Source organism: Pagrus pagrus (genome assembly GCF_965226575.1).
Source record: "Pagrus pagrus genome assembly, chromosome: 3".
NCBI lineage: Eukaryota > Metazoa > Chordata > Actinopteri > Spariformes > Sparidae > Pagrus > Pagrus pagrus.
In genome coordinates this window covers 35,835,361-35,849,051 of record NC_140187.1, presented here as the reverse complement: position 1 = coordinate 35,849,051, position 13,691 = coordinate 35,835,361, and the positions used below count along the sequence as shown (strand labels likewise).

The 13,691-nt window shown below is 42.5% G+C and overlaps 1 protein-coding gene and 1 pseudogene across 12 annotated transcripts in view; both read right to left on the bottom strand.

The window, feature by feature from the left end:
• plekha6 (pleckstrin homology domain containing, family A member 6) overlaps positions 1–13,691 on the bottom strand; it is a 312,790-nt gene that overhangs the window by 53,580 nt on the left and 245,519 nt on the right. The window lies entirely within an intron of this gene.
• On the bottom strand, positions 9,912–12,576 carry LOC311254812 (putative nuclease HARBI1; annotated as a pseudogene). The gene is made up of 2 exons: positions 12,508–12,576; positions 9,912–10,546 (listed from the first exon to the last, which is right to left on the bottom strand). The product of its transcript is annotated as a putative nuclease HARBI1 (transcript).

Here is a 13,691-nt window from a genome sequence, read left to right as displayed (position 1 = left end):
ATGGACTTGCAAGTTTTGTTAAACTTAAACAAGCATTGACTGTAGACCCGACTTTGGGCTTGCCAGATCCACAGCAACCTTTTACACAGATTGTGTGTGAAAAGGATGGGTTTATGTCATCAGTGTTGCTGCAGAAACATGGGGGTAAACTTAGACCTGTAGCCCATTCTCATCAAAGTTGGATTCTGTTGCAGCAAGATTGCCGCACTGCTTGAAATCTGTGGCTGCAGCATCAGTAGCGGTACTAACATCAACAGGGGTGGTGGGATAACAGAAACAATTTCTTTTTTGGTTACACAAGCAGTGTCATTGATCCTTCTGGAGCAGAGAACGAGTCACCTGACTCCGGCAAGAATGATGCATTACCATAATGTATTGCTCACATTTCCTAATGTTATTATAACCTGAAGCACTGTATTAAATCCTACAACTCTTTTGTCTACAGAAGCAGATGGTGAACCACATGACTGTTTGGCTGCAATTGCAGAAATCTGCTCTCCAAGACCTGATTTAAAGGTATAGTTGGTAATGTTGGAGAGCTAGCAAGATTTGAAAGTGGCACCTCGTCTAAGCTCCATCCCCTTCTCCCCCTCCCGTCAGTGCTCCGTCCAAAGCCTCACCCCCACAAACTTGAGGGGGGTGCAGGTAGGACGAGACATGAAGGCATCTGATTGGTTCTTTCCATTCGGACCGAATGGCTGGGATTGGTCAGAGTTTTTACAGGCCTGCAGCTGCCACAGAGGTCTGATTTATTTCGTTCCTTTTTCTGAACACATTATGTATGGACTACTCTCAGGATGGAAGGACCATTTCACCCAGTATAACAAAAAGTGTTTCTGAACAGGATTACCAACTATACTTTTAACTACTACATCCTTAATAAATGTTGATGTGATTTTTTATGTTGTAGGTATCTAACCTTTTGGAATCAATATTATTTCCACAGGAGATGTTTGCAAGTGTGAAGCTCACACAAAAGCACAAGATTGTGTTTCAAAAGGAAATGCAAGAGCTGATCTGGCTGCTAAGGCAGCGGCACAAGCTCCAGTTGTAACAACATTACAAATGTCTAACATTACTTCTTCTGTAACCCCTACAGTCTCCTTTGCAGAACTGGTTGAAGCCCAGAAGAATGCTCACTGGAAAGGCACTGGTTGTAAATATGTCAATAATGTTTGGTATGGTCCAAACGGTAACCCATGTTTGCCTAAATTTGGCAAAGTTGACACATGAAAAGGATCACGTGTCAAAAGGAGGGATGGTGGAAACAGCTAATAGATACTAATACTAATACTAAAATATTTTTCTTTTGTTTGAAGTGCCGAGTGTGTCTCAGGCATGATGCAGGGCAAGGTCAGGCAATGAAGCAGTCAGCCATCCTACCCCAGATGCTTCATTTGACCATTTAATGATGGATTTCATTGAACTGTCACCATGTGAAGGAAAGAAATATTGTTTGGTGATAGTTGACATGTTTTCTGAATGGATTGAAGTTTTTCCAAAGGCAAAAGCAGATGCAACAGCAGTAGCAAAAGTGCTGCTGCGAGGAAAATGCAAGACAGGTTTGTCCTCGTTTGAGATCATCATGGGGCGGTCCATGAATACAGGGTTGTCCTCCCCAGGACAAAGGTTGTGCCTAAGGGGGGAATAATTTGATGATTCTATGTTGAATTACTGTATTAATCTCTCCAACTCTCTAAAGTCTATCCACGCACAGGTGAAAGCAGCCCTACCAATCCCACTGCAAGGACCATTGTATTTGTTATAGCCTGGAGATTGGGTGATGTTGAAAGACTGCAAGAGACGGAATTGGAGAAAACCATGCTGGACGGGACCATTCCAGGTGCATCTGGTGACCAATTCCACTGTGAAAGTAGCAGAGAGAGCCACATGGATAAATGCCAGTCACTGCAGGAAGGCTCCAGCGTTAGAGGATCACAGGCCCGCCACTGAGGATGCTATTGAGGATCAAGGAGGCCAACAAGAGCAACTGCTGGCTTAGCAGACTTCAACCCAGCCTGCAAAGCGATGGAGCCTGAGAGAAGGCATGGCACCCATTCAGTAGAACAGGGTGTGGACTGAGAGGCACTTTGTGCTTCAGATGAGTTTTGTCATGGTTGTCCCAATAATGCTGTGGTATGAGCATGGGAATGAAACTGATGACACTGACTTTGATAATCCAACCCAACCACAGGATGAAGATGTTGCGGACCCAACTATACATGACTTGAGACGATGCAAAAGAGAGCTGTTTAAGGGTGATAGGTGGAGACCATGGGGGTTTGATGCAGACTCCCTGAGGGCTGATGATGTAAGTAATAGAAATTTGTGGTATTCTTTGTTTAGGCATCTAGCCAAACAATCCGAGGGGGATAACCAGCCAGTTTTGGCTATACAAGGTCCACCAATGTCACGGTCAAATATGTTTAATTTGACTGCCAGTCCTACACCCTGCCCCCCACAAATCCTGAGTATCCTGTATCGCCAATCTACATTGACACCGAATACACACAAAAATTGGGCACACAGAATGTGTGAAAATTGGCTGGTTATCGCAACTGCCCAGGCTTGGGAAAATGCGACAGGTTTACTGAATCCAGAAGTCCTAGTTTGTACTGTTCATTATTGTCAAACAATGCTTGAACCTTCTAAACATAGTAATACTAGCTATGTGACACCACAAGAAGCTACATATACATTTGTTGAGTCAATCTGTCATAATGGTAATCAATTATCTATGGGGTTTACTAAATGTAGGGGAGAGTGGGGTAAGATGAGCCAGTGGGTAAGTTGACCCACCCCTTGTATCTATGTAACCGTGCACATGTTTTGTCATGTGACCATAAATTCAGGAAGCACCCATCATTTCCATCTTGCTGTGATGCAGAGAAGCACATGGGAGAAGTGGTATTTTTAAATTTTCTGCATATGAGGTCAAATGACTGTTATGTCAAAGCAAATTTATCCAGGTCTAAAATTATATATTATACATGTTGGTGATTTGCTAATGCATAAAATCATGTGAATCACTTCACTAAAGATTAGCCTGAATTTCTAAGCTAGCTTGTTTTTTCCAAAATGGTGGCTATGGGGCAAAGTGAGCCAAAGACTATGGGGTAGATTGAGTCAATGGTTCAACTTACCCCACCATAAGGCACTGAAATTCAGTTAAGTCTCTGACGTATAAAATGGTATTTCAGTTGAGTATACTCAACTGGTTTTGTGTGTTTGTCATATGTTAACCATTGTAGAAAAGGTATCATGCCTAGAACCTACAAGAGGAAAATAAGCTGGGGCTCAACACCCCTTGAAGAGATGGAGAGAGCAGCCAATGCTGTCAAGGGTGGAAAGTCCATCAGATCAGTGGCAAAAGAGAGAAATATTGACAGGTCAACATTGAGGAGGTACATGAAAAAGAGGAAGGCAAAGGAAGTAAAAACAGTAGGGTACGGTGGAACAGCAGAAGCAAAGAGAGTCTTCTCAGAGGAGGTGGAGAAGGAGCTAGCAGACCATATCAAGAAGCTCACGGAGCAGTTCCATGGCCTAACTCCAAAGAAATGTCGTGAACTGGCAATGGAATTGGCAGAAAAAAACTATATTCCTACCCCCAGCGACTGGAGAGAGAAAGGTTTAGCCCGTAGGATGTGCAAAAAGTAACATGATTCAGTAGGTTGGCATAGACTCATTTATTTTGTGTATTTCAATACAGAACCATTACTTTATTTTTGGTAAAGATTGGTTCAAGAATTTTATGGCACGCCACCATCTCTCCTGCGGTATGCCTGAAGCGACATCTTTGGGAAGTGCTATAGCCTTCAATAAAACTACAGTTGGGGAGTTATTTGCCAATCTGGCTAATGCGATGGACAGGTAACAGAAATCATATATTTGAAAACATTACATACAACACTACATACAACAGTTAAGTAAATAAACAACAAACTGACACGTTTACTTACCAGCTATAATTACCATGGTTTATTAAGGAATGTGTACTTTCTAATATTTTTTGCATTACTTAAGGTTTAAAGCTGGAGTTTGTAGAATATGTTAAAAAAGCATGAGACTGGGATGGAAACAACTGCGCTCCCCCCTCACCTCCCTGTTTCGACTCCATAGCTCCACACTTTCACTTTCCACTCTCGTGGACGCGCGCTAGCACTAGGAATATTCACGTCGGAGCTTTTCTGTCATACACTTGCCGTGGCCGAATTACAGGTAAGAAAGTACTTTACCTTTCTCTCGTGAACAAATTGAACGTATGAACAAACAAACATTACTTTTGCATCGTTTAGAAGAGCGATAGAGACCGACAACAATTATTTCTTGCTAACATCTCAGCATGACATAGCCTACATGTCTGGCACTAATAACGCTACGATATTTGTCATACTGACGTGATACTTATACAGCACAATCTAATGACAACAGCAACACTTATATATCACGGGAAAGAGGTGTGAATGCTACGAATAATAAAACATATAACGCTAAAGCAAACAATTACCCCCACATGCACGGACTATCGGAGACAACCACTTTATTCAGACACTTCTTTCTTTTCACCACAACCTGAAAATAAATAATAACTGTCACATCCATATCTACAGGACACACGTCCTCTGTATGTCGTGTATATATAACGCTACTGACAATACATTTGACGTTGACTTTGGCTCTGACTTGCTTGTAGCTGTCGTGAGCCTTTGGCTACGGTTAGCATAAAGCTAATCAACTCACAACATTACTCGTCAATTGTGACCACAAACCGCCTGCTTTATTAGCTTCACGGTCATTTCAACTACACAGCCAATTACTACCACACATTTAGATTATCAGCTACGTAAAACTTGCATTGGAGGCTCACCTGTCCAGGAGAAGAACAGCAAGCTCAGTATCCAACTCAGCCCGATGCTATCGCTCAGCTCTCTCCACCTCGGATATGCTTGTCCAATCTTTACACGTGATTTATTCCGTTTATTGTCACTCTCCCTCTTAGATTCTCATTTCTCTACATCGGTCTTCCTTTTTTTGGCATGCTTAGCCGTGTACGCCTTTGTTGGTAATGCTGGGATAGCGTCTTTTCCTGCCTGGATGTCCGCCATTGCATCTTCACCACCGTTGGAAGGTGAACGCGCATCGACTTTGGTCGAGCAACCAATAGGAACCAATAGGAAGGAAGAGGAGACATAGAAGTCCAGTGTTCTGTCATAACACTATGAATTACAATATGCTGAAAGCTTATTATTGATTTTTGACCAAATGACGCCAGAAATAACTTACACACTCCAGCTTTAACTATTCTGATTATCATCATTGCTCTTTTCTTTGTTTTACAGGCATAAATTCCCTCCAAACATGATTTATAATAATAATAATAATAATACATTTTATTTAAGACGCCTTTCGGGGCACTCAAGGTCGCCTTACACAACATATAAACGATTTAAAGAGCAAAGGACACATATGAGTGCAATAAAAAACAAAAAAATAAAATCAGAAAACTGCAGGGTGGAAGACAAATTAAAGTGAGTATGAGAGTTTGAAGAGGTAGGTTTTTAGACGGGATTTGAAGATGGATACAGAGTTAATGTTCCTGATGTCGGGGGGGAGGGAGTTCCAGAGGCGGGGGGCTGAGCGGCTGAAGGCTCTGGACCCCATGGTGGACAGACGGGCAGAGGGCACAGTGAGGCTGATGGAGGAGGCTGATCTGAGTGCCCGGGAGGGAATGTTGATGTGGAGGAGGTCAGAGAGGTATGGGGGGGCGAGGTTGTGGATGGACTTGAAAGTGTGAAGCAGGATTTTAAAGTCTATGCGAAATTTGACAGGAAGCCAGTGGAGTTGTTGAAGAACGGGCGTGATATGATTGATGGAAGGAGTTCTGGAGACAATACAAGCAGCTGAATTCCTTTACCAGTTGGAGCTTACGGATGGACTTGTGGGGGAGACCGAAGAGGAGGGAGTTACAGTAGTCTAGGCGGGATGTGACTAGAGTGTGGACCAGGATGGCAGCACTGTTGGAAGTGAGGGAAGGACGGAGGCGGTTGATATTGCGAAGATGGAAGTAGGCTGACCGGGTAACATTATTAATGTGAGTCTGGAATGACAAAGAGCTGTCAAGGACGACACCCAGGCTCTTAACCTGAATGGAGGGGGAAACAGAGGAGTTGTCAATGGGGATGGTGAAACTGGGAGTGTTAGTGAGATTGGATTTTGAACCAACGAGGAGGACCTCAGTTTTATCGCTGTTGAGTTTGAGAAAGTTGGAGGATAACCAGGATTTGATTTCCTGTAAACAGACACAGAGGGAGGGGGGCGGGAAGGTGGAGGTGGGTTTAGAGGAGAGGTAGAGCTGGGTGTCGTCCGCGTAACAATGGAAATGGATGTTGTATTTTCGGAAAATAAATTTATATTTATTTATAATTTATATTGTTGATGAAACAGGTGTAACAACAGTACAGACACCAAAGCAGGTAGTGGCAGAAAAAGGAAAGAAGCAAGTGGCCGCCATCACATCTGCTGAAAGAGGCGAACTTGTGACTGTGGTCTGTGTAGTCAATGCGACTGGTAATGCAGTCCCTCCCATGTTTATCTTCCCAAGGGTTAGATACAAAGACCACTTCATTACAGGAGCACCTCCAGGATCAATTGGTACCTCCACCAGATCAGGCTGGATCAATGAAGACGCCTTTGTTGAGTTCCTTGAACATCTGGTTCAGCAGACCAAGTGCTCCCCTGACCTGCCACTGCTGCTAATCTTGGATAACCATGAAGCCCACATTTCACTGAAGGCTTTGGACATAGCAATAACAAATGGTATTGTTATGCTCACAATTCCACCCCACACATCCCATCACTTGCAGCCTCTGGATAAGAGTGTGTATGGTCCATTTAAGACCTATTTCAACAGAGCTCTTGATGGTTGGATGAGATCCAACCCAGGCAAAACAGCCAGCATATACCAAGTCCCTGGCTGTGTGAATGATGCTTTCATGTCAGCAATGACACCACGGAATATCTCCTCTGGATTCAGATCCACTGGGATTTTCCCTTTCAACAGAGATGTCTTCTCCGATGCAGAGTTTGAGCCATCCATGGTGTCAGACAGGCCCAACCTGGAGCAGCAGCCTTCAGCTGCAGGTGATGCAACCATGGTTTTAACCTCCCTTTCTGCTGAGCTACCTTCACCAGGCCCAGCACATGCATGTGCTTCACCAAGTGACACAAATTCACACCCCAACCATGCTGGATATGTGTCTCCTACCGAGATTCTACCCTTACCCAAAAGTCAGCAGCCCAGGAAACAAACAAACCGAAAGCGTGTGAAGACAAGAATCCTGACTGATACACCTGAAAAGCAGGCAATCAAACGTGCCCATAAAGAGAGGAAAAATAAACAGAAAGGCAAAACAGAAAGAACCATCAAAGAGCAAGGAAAGCTGAAGAGGAAACAAACTCAGACCAAAATTGCAGTGGAAAGCAGCTCTGAGGAGGGTGATGTTGCCATCCCATTTTATTACACTTCCAAGCATGAGAGCTCCAGCGATAAAAGAAGTGAACCAGATGTCTCAGATCTGGTAGTTGGTGACTTTGTCATCGTAAAATTTGCATCCAAATGCAGGAGCCACCATTAAATTGGCTTGGTTGACAGCCTTCGGGGCAACAAAGTGAGTGCCAGATTTCGCAGAAGGATCTGAGGGACCACTGGCAGTAAGAAACCCACCTTTGCATTCAAGGAGAAGGATGAGGCATCTTTCCCACAGAGTGATGTGCTGAAGAAGCTACCTCAACCTCAAAAAGCTGGAGGAATTGCAAGGAGGGAGCAACAGTTCACATTCCCCTGCAACCTTGACAGTTATTTATATAATGACCTGGTTTCGCAGACAAGGCTTATATCAAGCCAGGAGTAGGCCTAAGTCAGACTAGTAAAGCTAGGTCATTTAAGTGGCTTGCATGAGCGTGGCTTACATTTGTCTTAGTTAGTCCCAGACTGTGGAGTCCTGGAGTAAGCTTAAACGAGAACACCTGGGTCAAGCCTCATTAGCCTAAAGCTGCGTTCACACCGGACCTTTTATTTTTGTCGCTGGCGACAAGCTTACATATTAAGTTAATGCAAACGAGCGACTGAGCGATTAATCGCTCAGGCGAAATGTCGCTGGGGCTCTGAGCGACAGCGTCCGAGCGACGGAGAGAAAAAACGCTCTCTCGCTCGAGTTGAGAAACCCCAACTCTCTGGCCGTCAGTCGCTTGTCGCTCAGCGCTGACTGGCTGCCGTAATCTATATGTAGGCCTAATTATGACAACTACTGAAACCATGTAAACGTAATACAACTCCACCGGCAAAGCCGGCTTTACGTTGACACACACACAAACACACCCACACACACACCGGAGACAAATGGCCAGGCGCTCCTCAGCTGGGATGGAGCGCCTGTAGTTGGTGTCCAACCGGGCAATTCCTGCCTCCGATTCTCGCCAACAGCTCGTCAAACTGGGCTGTTGTCAGCCGCATATACCGTTGAAAACGGGAAGAAATGAGCGCCTCTGAGCGAAGTGAAATTCACTGGAATCGCTTGAATGACGTTATCAGAGCGATCTGTTGAATTGTGCCGAGGAGCGACTGCAGCTGAGCAACAGAGCAACTTTTTTGGAGCGACATGAGCGACAGCGACAAAAATAAAAGGTCCGGTGTGAACGCACCTTAAGTGGGAGCACAGCCTGTTAGCCTATTGGTGCTCATAAAAACCTGGAATGGAATTGAGGATAGCTTTGCTGGAGGGAATTTTGACACCAAACATGGCTGAAGCTAAAAGAACACGCTCAAAGAACTATACTGAGTATGAAAAAACTCTACTTAAACAAATTGTGGGAAATCATGCTGTTATTGAAAGTAAAGGCCATAGTGCTGCTATTGAACAAAGGAAGAGGAGTGCTTGGGCTGCCATTTGCAGTGAATTCAATGCAAATGAATATGCAACCACAAGAGCGGTACAGCAACTGCAGGTGAGACATGTCTATTATGATCTGTATATCACAGATGTCATATTGTTTATATTGAATGATATCTGCCTTCATAGACTCTGTGGAAGAACATCAAATTAGATTTTTAAAAAAAAGGAATGCAGAGGCCAGAAGAGAGAGATTTACTACTGGTGGTGGACCCCCACCTAGTAAAGACAAGACCGATGAATTGGCTGACTTGTTGACTGGGATAATAGAGGACCAGCAACCTCTGGACGGTATACCAGATGATGACCATTTGGACAGTGGACATGAAAAACTGAGCACAAATGGCAAATATACCATAGAAAGTAAATTAGTTGCCTCATTCTGTACATACAGATTATTCCACTGTCTGTGTCTATCTTTATTTTTATTTCATTCTAAGGACCATGTGAGTTTTTGTATCCAACAGTGTGTTCTTTTCACAGAGGAAATCATTCTAACCCTGGTGGAAGAGCCAGTGCACAGTGACTGTGCACCCTCCACATCTGGTATGGCATCCCAGAGAAAAGATGCTGCCACCACCTTCCAGCAGAGACCAAAGAGGATGTCCATGCATGAAAAGTTAGCCTTAGAATTTCATGAGCAGAAAATGAAATATCTGAAAGAAGAGCATGACATGAAAATGAGAATTCTACCGGTCGAATTGGATATGAAATTAGAAGAGAGAGCTGTTCAAAGAAAGATGCATGAGAGAATGTAATGAAATACGTTGCGAAAATAAAAATTTTCTCACTTGACAAGAGTGTGAGTATTGTAGTCACCACAACCTACATTTTAGAACAGCCTTGGTTAAGTTTCTCATTTAATTTTTCAGCACACTATTTATATATGTTGTACACAACAAACACTATTAAGGCAAAAACAAGCCATAATCAATACATTCCATGGTTAGATGTATCTTTTTTCTAACTGAAGTGCTGCAATGTGAAAGCAGCTCAGAGCGCAAGTCCTCCTTGGTTATTTCCTGCCACGGGCATGGGCACATCTGGATCATTCTGGTCTTCCATTGGAGGGTCAGGACAATTATGCTGCTTCAGGTAGTTGTGCAGCACAGCTGTAGCAATGATCACCTTGCAGCATCTTCTTGGCTCAAAACGAAGTGTATTGCGTAAAGACTGGAATCAATTCTTCCACACTCCAAACATACGCTTGACCATCCCTCTAGTGCGAATATGAGCTCTGTTGTATCTTTGCTGCTCAGTTGTTGTGGGATGTGGCCAAGGTGTGAATAAATAGGAACTCTGAGCATATCCACTGTCACCAAGTAGTAGTCCACTATGTTGCCCTCTCTCAAACTGAGCACACAAGAGTGTGAAGAGTTGTGAAAAATCCTTGAATCATGTGTTACTCCTTTCCAACGGGCAACAATGTTTGAAAACTCTGAATTGGGAGTGCATACAGCCTGAACATTGATGGAAAACCAGTTCTTACAGTTCCTGTACTCCTCTGCATCAGGAGTTGATGGACACTTGATTTCAACATGACATCCATTTATACAGCCAATCACTCCCAGGAAGTTCCCATATTCATAGAATCGCAACTTTTAACCTGATAGGAGAAGCTTGCATGACATTAATTCCAGACAATGAGGATAATATTACAAGTGTAATAACTGCTCTTGAAAAAATCAGAGATACCTTTGGACCTTCAGATTCTGCAGGCAATAGTTTTAACAAATGGCTGAATGATAAACTTGGTCCATGGTGCAGTTATGGTTCAAATTCTCATTCCAGTTTTGATGGTGTTTGGTATACTTTTGTGCATATGTACTTGTACCCTGACATGTATGAAAGCTGTGATGTATAGATGGATAGGTGGTGTTGTAGGAGGGAAGGTTGAGCAGTACGTTCAACTCCGCACCACTGATCCTGATAAGGAAGAATGTCTGGAGTATAAGAGGGATGGGGACAGTTTCCAAACCAGTGAGCAATCGCATCAGTTGGCCAAACGAAACAGGCCCATGTAAGATTTTGAGAATTATTTGCTTAATGCTTGCTGCATGCTTTGCTTAAATGTGATTAGCTTTGTGATTTACAAATAAATCAAAGGGGGGAATATGAGGCAAATTCTTTAAAGTCCTTTTTTATTATTTTGATATGTTATTCTTGCATTTGAAACTTAACAAATAGTAATATGTGTGTTGGGTGAAAACTTGTGTTCGCAGGCCTCCTGCATGGTTTCTGTCTAGTGACAGTTATATAGTTGCCAAACATATGGTATAAGGCTGTGAAAACTAACCTAAATAGGAACTTGGTTAAGTAGTTCATCCTGAAGGGTGTTCGTGTAACCTCTTCTGTATATATGTGTTCTGTGTATATGGTTGATGTATGACACATAAACTATGGAATGTACATGTATGCTAAGTTTATGTTTAACCTGTGGTGGATGTGGAGAAAGTGGGAGTGTTATTTTAAGCACCTAGAATTACCATGACCTGGATGACTGAGAAACTTCATCAACAAATGAATCCTCATTCCATACCAAAGTTAGTTACGGAGGTTCCACAATGTCAGAAAACACTTTGTTTATTTATATTCATTGTTATGAAGATGAGACACAATTATACTTATCTGTAAGCCAGATTGCACTAATCAGTTAGTTAAACTTCAGGCATGTCTTAAGACATAAAAATCTGGATGGACAGCAATTTTCTGCTACTGAACTCAGACAAAACAGAAGTTATTGTGCTGGGCCCTTAACATCTTAGAGACACATTATCTAATGACATAGCTACTCTGGACAGCATTTTTCTTGCCTTCAGCACCACGGTAAGAATTCTCCAATCGGAATTTTTCCTTAAAGTCCTACATAAAACAAATTTCAGGCACTCTCAATGCTGCACTCTCAAAAAGATGCAGAAGAATTAGTCAGTGTTACTTCAAGGCTGGATTATTGCAATCCCCTTTATCAGGCTGCCCCAACAAGTCTCTAAAGACTCTTCATCTGATCCAGAATGCTGCTATGCGTGTACTGACTGAATAACTAATTTTAGAGATCACATTTCTCCATTGTTGGCCTCTCTGCACTAGCTTACTGTAAAATGCAGAATAGAATTTAACACCCTCCTCACATACAAAGCCCTTCATGGCCAGGCACTGGTAAATTCTTAAAGAGCTCATAGAACTCTATTACTCAACTAGAACACTGTGCTCCTAGGATGCAGGGTTACTTGTGGTTCCTAGAGTCCCCAAAAGTAGAATGGGGGGCAGAGCCTTTAGCTATCAACCTCTTCCTCTTTGGGACCATCTCCCAGTGTCGGTTTGGGAAGCAGACACTCTCTCTACTTTAAAGAGTAGGCCTAAACCTTTCTTTTTTAATAAAGCTTATAGTTAGGGCTTGCACAGGCCCTTAGCTATGCCGCCATAGGTTTAGACTGCCGGGGGACTTCCCATGATGCACTGAGCTCTGCTGTCTTCCTCTTTATCAGTACACATTCATGTCTCATTAATGCATGTTACTTATTTGGCATCTTCCCGGAGTCTCTGTGCTCTCTCATCTCACAGGTTCCCATGGATTATGGTTGGCTGTGCTGCCATGGTCCTGCTTGTCTCCTATTATCAACTCCATCATCATTGATAGTAGTAGTAGTTGTAGTAGAAGTAGTATTCATATTTCAATTATTATAGCTGGTATTATTGTTGTGCCATTGTTGTGGAGTGAGCCGCAGCAGTTCAGCATATCAGTAAATCTTTATACCCTACTGAAAACCTTTTGGTCTTTGATTTAAAATTATAGGCACGATGTAAAGGAATTTACATGTAAGATTAAAATTAAAGCTCAAAATATAAATATTAGTATTGATATGGATATACGGCTGCTTCATGTGTGTAGGGGATAAGCTCTTCACAGCTGCACTGCTGTGAAGAGTTCATGCCGCAACAGCCGCAACCGCCGTCGTGTCACTATTGAGTCTTATTTCTTGATCCTGCCCCAAGTTCCTTTACAGTAAAACAATAGAAAAACTGGAATGTGTTACCAAGCTGTCATATGTACAGAAATCACAAAATGACTTTATAGCAAAATATTCATTACGATACTACAGACAAAACATGAGACAGCAATGAACAAAATCTAAACCCCACAAATAATGAAGAGGTGTGGGCTTTAGGACCAGTGGCTAGAAAGCCATGCTGTGTTCTGCAAAATCTGACTGTGCCATCATTCAATCAATGAGAGTGTTAAAATGCAGAGAAGGTTTCATCATTACAAAAGGGAATAGGGAGTAGGTTTGTATCTAGTATTCCCTATTAGTCTTTGGCTCCCCCTCGTGGGGGTCAACCCATAAAGGTGTCTTCAGCAGCTAAACGCTAAGAAAAAAGCAAGAGAGCTTTCTGTTGTTTTTTGTTGCAGTCTTGAAACAGGAGGACTTCACCAGAACAGATGCAATGCATCACATCAGTTACCAAACCTTCTTTATCTTGAATTCTTATTAAATATTAAATTAACACATATGTTATAAGGTTGGAGTTTGCTGATTTGAAAGGTGGCACTCTCAGCTTTTAAATGATATCCATTAAGACATAGGAATGCACAGTATCTTGCAAATCTAGCAAGACAAGAGTAGTCACACTGTCAATTCAGATGTAAAAGGAACCTACAATTCATTGCAATACAGACATGATGTTGAAAAACATTTTATAAATGGGTAAAACAATAACTTTATCATAACGTTACTTGAATCACAC